At 33.6% G+C, this 7,935-nt stretch overlaps 1 protein-coding gene across 2 annotated transcripts in view; it reads right to left on the reverse strand.

The window, feature by feature from the left end:
• Positions 1–7,562, reverse strand: part of LOC145239862 (putative tubulin polyglutamylase ttll-15) — an 867,893-nt gene extending 860,331 nt beyond the window's left edge. For both annotated transcript variants that reach the window (XM_080103430.1, XM_080103429.1), the window contains exon 1: positions 7,431–7,562. The gene's annotated coding sequence lies outside the window, so the exon portion shown is untranslated. The remainder of the gene's footprint in view (positions 1–7,430) is intronic.
• Positions 7,563–7,935: the final 373 nt, after the last annotated feature.

Here is a 7,935-nt window from a genome sequence, read left to right on the forward strand (position 1 = left end):
AAGTTAAAGATCGGATTGTTTCTGGTCCACCGTTAAGGCTAGTTAAGTTAAAGATCGGATTGTTTCTGGATCATGTCCACCGTTAAGGCTAGTTAAGTTAAAGATCGGATTGTTTCTGGGTCATGTCCACCGTTAAGGCTAGTTAAGTTAAAGATCGGATTGTTTCTGGTCCACCGTTAAGGCTAGTTGAGTTAAAGATCGGATTGTTTCCGGGTCATGTCCACCATTAAGGCTAGTTAAGTTAAAGATCTGATGGTTTCTGGTCCACCGTTAAGGCTAGTTAAGTGAAAGATCGGATTGTTTCTGGGTCATGTCCCCCGTTAAGGCTAGTTAAGTTAAAGATCGGATTGTTTCTGGGTCATGTCCACCGGTAAGGCTAGTTAAGTTAAAGATCGGATTGTTTCTGGGTCATGTCCACCGTTTAGGCTAGTTCGTAGATGGTAGATCCAATTTCTTGTTCTCGAGCATCCTTTGTCTGATTTGATTAGATTATACTCGACTGATGAAGGCATCTTTTATTGAGATATTTTTTGCCATGGATTGTTGTTAGGGCAGTAATATTAGGTTTTGAAGATGCAATTCTAAACTTTCTTCAGGCTGTTCATACCGAGTAACAAGTATTTTTATAACATACCATCTAGAGTATTTATAGCAATATCGTAATTTTGACAGCCGGACAAACACATGGATGAGAGCGGATACATGATGTAATAAGAGGGTGAATTTTTGTTGCCAGTTAATGCCGAAGTAGAAGATTACTACAACTCTGAGAGAAATTCCTAGCACATGTCCCTCCAATGTTGTCAGGTGTCATTGGAGTCATAATCTGACGTACAGTTTCAGACGGTCGGACTGAGATATCGTTTCATAATTAATGTTTAGTAAATTATAATGAAAGACTGAGGTTTGATTAAACTTTAGATAAGTTTAATTCAACACCAGCAGGGAGACATGACGTTGCGCGAGATTGAATTAGGATCAATTAATTTTCCATATTTCCAATACTTTTATTGTTATCAAAATCAGTGAAATTGCCCATTTTTCAATCAAATCGATTGATTGCCTGCCTTATTTGGAGACCCACCACGATACACCGGGAAGGAAGCTTCAAATGTTTCACCACAGTGACTTAGTCCACAAGACATTGTAGTCGCCATTGCACTATAGAGAATCTACGGTTGATTTTATAAAATTATTTTTATGTAATAGCCTGTTAACTATAGCAAAAAGTTGTTAACTATAGCAAAAAGTTGTTAACTATAGCAAAAAGTTGTTTGAAATGCAAAAGTCTTAACTTATCATGGTTCAGTTATGCTCTAAACAGAGATATTCATTTCGAATGCGCCCCTGTCTTATCAAAGAACCTATGGCCGATTGTATATGCTGAGTCCTTCTGCCTGTGCGGTGATAAAACTTCTGAATGCAATTGTGATTTTAGATCGTATCAGAGTGTGAACTTTGGTTAAAATCAGACTGTTAATCAACTTTTTTGATTATTCACTTTTGATATTTATTGTGAACATTCTGATACAAAACTTGTCTAAGAACACTGCCATACACATTAAGTAGATATGTGTAGAATTAAAAACAAATCGGCCCAGTCGTTTCGAAGTACATAAGGAACGAACTCACACACACACACACATACACACACACACACACACACAAAGTGCATTTTAATAGAGATTAATTCGTAGTACAAAAGCGAAAGATTAATTCTTGCCTATTTTTATAATACTTCTCAGGAACAGTCCATTGTATTAGAGGTGGAGGGACAGGTTGTAGAAATCCTTAAAGACAACAGAAGTTAGGGCCATAAAAACTGCATAGATTAAAATTCAAGATGGTTGAAAAATCTGTCTTCATGTAAAAATCTATAATATAAATCTCACATGTCTGTCTGTATGTATGTATGTATGTATGTATGTATGTACAATCGGCGAAGCGAACATCTCTCTATTCTATCTTCGTGTATTTTGAATTGTTTTACTCTTTTATTCATGTTGAATTCACCTATTCGTAACAACCTTTATCGTCGTCTTCATGAACGTTGTGGTTTTGTGCCGTTATGAACGCGTTTTCATTTTAAAAACTGTACAACCGGCGAAGCGAAGGTCTCTCTATTCTATCTTATGTGTATTTGGGATTGTTTTACTCTTTTATTCATGTTGAATTCACCTATTCGTAACAACCATCATCATCGTCATCATAAATGCTCCTTCATATATATTCTACATGTACGTGTATGTGTATGTGTGTGCATATGTATGTACATGTGTGTATGTATGAATGTTTGAGTGTATGTGCATGTTGTCATGTGTGTTTGTTCTTGCGTATGTATGTTTTCCTGTATCTGTTTGTATGCACGCTTGTGTATGTATGAGTATATCTTTATTTCGATATGTGTGTGGGGTGGAGAGGACTCCCAAAAGCCCTGTTAAGGCAACCCTTCTGGGTGAAGCAAATCTCTGATTTAAAAAAAAAAATACATAAAGTGGGAGACCAGTACCCGCATTAAGCTGGTCTGCAGTTTGATTTGTTGCTGACTATCTTGCTCTTGCTTGTTGCTGAATCTCAACATTTTGAACCGAGAGAGAGACTTAGCTGTCGTACAAAGCTAAAACTCTGCAACATCATCTTTGCATAGATACTTCCTCAGGCATTCGTCTATAAAAAATTGTCCGTGGCGATGGAAAAATTGTCACGCGTGTAGCCCTGAAATGCTGGAAGCATGTAATAATTGATCTGGCATCATTCTATATATGCATATGTGTGTGTATGTATGTATGTATGTTAATATATGTACTAGTGTATGTATGTGTATGTATACCTATTTGTATATGTATGTATATATGTATGTGTGTATATATTTTTATTTATTTATTTATTGTGTATACATGTTTATGTGTGTTTGTATGTATATACGTATATATATTTGTGTGTATGTATATGTATATGTATATATGCTTATATATGTATGCGTATAGGTGCATATATATGTATGTGTAGGTATATGTAGGTAACTTTATGTGTATATATGTATATGCGCATACATGTGTACGTATATGTATGTGAATATGTATGTATATGTGTGTATGTATTTGTATATGATAGTATATATGTGTATGCATATATATGTATATGTGTGTGCATGTGTGTATGTATATGTTTGTATGTATGTGTTATATGTATTGTGTATGTATGGATGTGTGCATGTGTGTATGTTTATGGGTATGTATATGTATGTATGTGTGTATATGTATATATATGTATGTATGCCAAGGACTGTCTTCAATGTCATGTCTGTTTGAGCGTGTGAATTTGCTGGCAGGACTAAAAAAAAAAGGTTATCTTCGGGCTCATGGACTTTCAGTGACTGAGGGAGTGGTACTCGTCTAACAAGACGTTGCAATCATCACAATGATCATCATGTACGTATGTATGTATGCATGTTTACCTAAAACTTTTGACAGAGGTGACGGATTTTCACGAGATTGATATCGTTTTGAAGCTTGACCCTTCGGACGAAAAATATCAAAAAATTAGCTTAAATCATTAATGCCTTCACCCTCAACTGGGCACTTTTCTACAAGTAGGGGGGTCGCTTTTTTTTTTCGCCGATATTTCGAAAGTCATCCTCTCTTTTCGAACGATTAGCCTTAATTTAAACCTTTATCACTTCCGGTTTGGCGATGGACGCAACGGGAAAGACGTCACGTTTTTTTTTCATGTTCTTTTCCTCCTTCGCGGTCTAAACAAACCGGAAAAAGTGTATGATTCATTCCCAACCTTTTCTAAAGAAAGAAACCATTTTTTCCTCCTATTCTTCACTTCCAATGAATAATTATCTAATTTTCAACATATTGAGAATATTTTAGGTAGGATGGCCCCTAAAGTAAATTTAGTATTGCGGTGACTGCAGCAATTGTGGCTACGATAAAGTAGGAGAGACAGAGACGACCAACGACAAACCCACTCCCCACACTTTTGATGACGTTGGGCTTAGTTTATTTTTTAAAAAATGTATTTTTATATTTTTTGCAAATAAATAATTCAAAGTGTTGTACCCTGCCATGCGTTGCTGTGGCTCAATTTGGTGAGATGGAAAATTCTAATAAAAAGAGAAAATGCATGTTTCTTATATTCTTAGTACAGCAATCCACTCTAAAAAGTAAAAAAAAAAGGCGAAAATGAAAAAAAAATGATACTCTTGCAGAATTGGATCCTGATCCTCAGGATTACCGTCAATCATGGCTTGGGCTTGACCAACAATCAGTGGATAAATCTGAATGTAGTAAAAATGTTGAAACGCTAAATGTTTTTTTTTTTTTTCTGCATACAAAAACGTGAGTTAGTAATTGATATTTGAGTGATGGGTGGGGGGGTACTACACAAAGATTCGAAAAAGTTGTCCAAAAACAAATAATAGAAAGCAAAGGTAAGGTAAGTTATGTTTCTACCTAACTGGATAATTGTTTAGTGTTTTTATGTAATGTAAAATGTTTAATCGGCTCGAAAAACAGAAATGGTTGCAGACTCTGTTGAATACGTTAAGTTTGGGAAAGTAAGTTGAAAACTAAAAACTATACAATACAGTGTAAAAAACCCACCGAATATATGTTACCATGACATAGGCTAACATAATCGGTGGGTTTGTGACAGTATTTTGTACAGTTTTTTAGCTTTAACTCACTTTCTCAAACTTAACGTAATCAACAGTGTCCGCCACTATTTGTATCTTTCAAATACACCGATAAACACTGTCTTTCAAGCCGACTAAACGTTACATTGAATGAAAAGGGTTTGTATTACTAAACACAGATACAAAGAAGTTGTCAAAAAATAAATATATAACAAATAAATGTTATCAAAGGCAAGAAAAGTAAATGTTCTACCTAACTGGATAAGCTTGTAGTGTTTTTATGTAATGTATAATGTTTAATCGGTTACAAAATATGCAGTGTTTATCGGTATATTTGAAAAATACAAATGGCGGCAGACTGTATCAGACACGTTAAGTTTGGGAAAATTTTGGGAAAATGAGTTTAAACTAAAAAACTATACAAAATACTGTTAGGAACTCACTCAATATATGTTTCTGTGACGTAGGCTGACATATAATATTTTAATGTTTTAAACTTTTGCTCGATACAGGTGACGACTTTTAAGAGTCCCTTTTAGTGATTACCTGGTTTCAGGATATTTGTACAACTAAACGGCAAATCTGCCCCAAAAATCCGGTATTATTTTACTAAGTAATGTTCGTATATAACGTAGATTTCGGTGTACTAAAAACGAATCTGCAAATCGTTTCCGTCGCAAAAAGAAAGTTTTCATGATATGAAGAAATTACTTTTTCGAAAAGTGGCGATCACTTTTCAATGTAAATTTAACTTAGAATGAGCACCCACTTTCCGATCACCTGAGAGAGGGGCATTTTTCTGTGTGTTTCGTGGCTAAAAAGTTTTTTGTTTGATTTCTTTTGCATGGTAATAACCCCTGAACACTGGGACTATTTTCCATTTCACAGCCGTAGCCTTCGTTTATGCTACGCGCGAGCATAAACAAAAGCTGTTTAGCCAATAAACATGGGAAAAAATCCCCCCCTCTCTCAGGTGGCTAGAAAGTGGGTGCTTATTTTAAGTTAAATTTACATGGAAAAGTGATCGCCTACTTTTCGAGCCTTTATGGAAATTTTTATCAAAAATCCGGGAGAAAATAGTTTTCAATAAAAACAGCAAATGAATTCGATAGTAAAAAATGGATGCTATTTTCTAAAATTTTTCTGTGTGTTTCTTGGCTAAAAAGTTTTTTGCTTTATTTCTTTTGCATTTTGCAATTTAAACAGGTAATTTTAAAGGATTTTCCAAGGGTAGAAAGAAAGTCCGCCCCCCCCCCCCCAAAAAAAATCGTGGCCACAAAGTGGGTGATCATTTTACGTTAAATTATTATGGAAAAGTGATTCTCCACTTTTTTAAACTAACATTTTTCATGTCTTGGAAACTACTCGTTTGCCTTAATTATAAACGTTATTTTCGTTTTCAGCGACCCCGAAAACCAATACGAGTGGTAATTTTAAAGGAATTTTCGAGGGCGGAGTAATTCTTCATATTTACCCCCCCCCCCACAATAAAATAAGAAATCAAGAATTAGACAAATTTATTTTAGGTAGGGTTCGCAAGGAAAGCTTTTAAAAATAAAAAATTAAGATAAACAAATAATGCTAATGCACTTACCGATCCGCGCTATTTTTTAAATCGTATTTCCAAGTTTAATTAAAGTTTTATGATATGTTTTGTTTTTATTCAGGTTTAAGTACAATATATATATATATATATATATATATGATTTAAAAAATAGGGATTTTTTTTTACCCATCTATTAATTAGATAGTTAAATGTTGTAATTTGAAAGTCGTCTACGTGTGGTGCACGTGAAAGGCTAATTTCTACCGGAAATGAAATGGTGAACAGTCTCGCAGTTACGAAAAATATTTTTATTTCATTTAATATATTTTTATAATTTGCGATCTTAATTATCTTAATTTATTTTAATAACATGCAAACATTCTTTAACTTTACAGATAAATTTTCTGAAAATTTCAATTAAATTGGTAATGTAGAAATATGGTTCTATCGACTTTGAACGAACCAAGAATTGCATTTTTATATAGAGAGATTACTTGGTGAGTTAGAAAGTAAAAGAGAAGAAAGTAAATTCAATTCTATAAGAGGAAACTTTTTGGAATAAAGCTCAACAAATTTCAATGGAGCTTATATAATTATTACTATAATTATTTTTGATTTTTAAAATTCTTTTCAAATAATAAATGAATTTTAGTCTTTAAAATCCATGAAACAATGCAGAGACATCACACAACTTTTCTTTTTGAATTAATTTTTGTTTTTCCTTTCTTTTTAATTAATATTGAATAAAGTATTGGTATATATCTAGTTTAATTGAAAACATTTTTCGTTTAATTATAAAAAGTATTTTTTATATAATTAAGTTTGGTTTTGCATGTGTTAAAGTTAGAAAAGTACAACAGTCTTTTACATGGACATGTTTCCCCACTATATAAAATCTATATAATATTTCCCAGTGAAAAAATGGCGTTCTTTGAACAGAGCATAATAGAAAGGGGGAAGTCATTATCTGTAAAGAATTTACTTTAGATATCCCACTTATTTATTTTATGCCTATTCGCTTCAAAATTTAAATATTAAGAACCTATTACTATTCGGGTATGATGATTGAATTCTGAATGGAAATGAGTCATTTGCATAATTAAAACTCTCTTCTTTCAGGAAAGATATTTCATTGATGCATAGAAAAGCCAAACTGGATAAGTGGTAAATTTAAATGCATAAAATCTATTTGCTTAATGTAAATGAAGCACATAACTAACAATGGAAACAGCAAATACTCACAGCATATCCCTTTCAAGCAAATTAAAGCACTTGCTGTATATATTTCTGTAAATTTGAAATCTCAAATGCACTTGTTACAATATTTGCCGAGAAGCTATAGGTCACGATTATTAGATACAACTCGACTATTACGTTCTATGCAGCTAGATTGTCTCCACTTACTAACTGCTCTCCAGTTAATAAAATTCTTTCCTTTATCTCACTTCATATATGCAGTCTTGTCATTTAATCCAAGTCCATCCTTAATGGTCACACACACACACACACACACACGCGCGCGCGCGCGCGCGCGAGCACACGCACACACGCACACACACACACATTTAATGGTTATATCGATTAGTTTCCTAGATGTAAATCCAATGAAACTCGCGTGATTATTAAAGTGTGCTCAATGCAGGATAAAGCTGGTATATGGTCTGTTTATTATACAAACATTATTTGTTACATATGTGCATACATGTTTCAGAGGAATCCCAATTCAAGGAAAACACTTGTTCAGACC

Source organism: Euprymna scolopes, chromosome 19 (genome assembly GCF_053919585.1).
Source record: "Euprymna scolopes isolate OS-2025 chromosome 19, ASM5391958v1, whole genome shotgun sequence".
NCBI lineage: Eukaryota > Metazoa > Mollusca > Cephalopoda > Sepiida > Sepiolidae > Euprymna > Euprymna scolopes.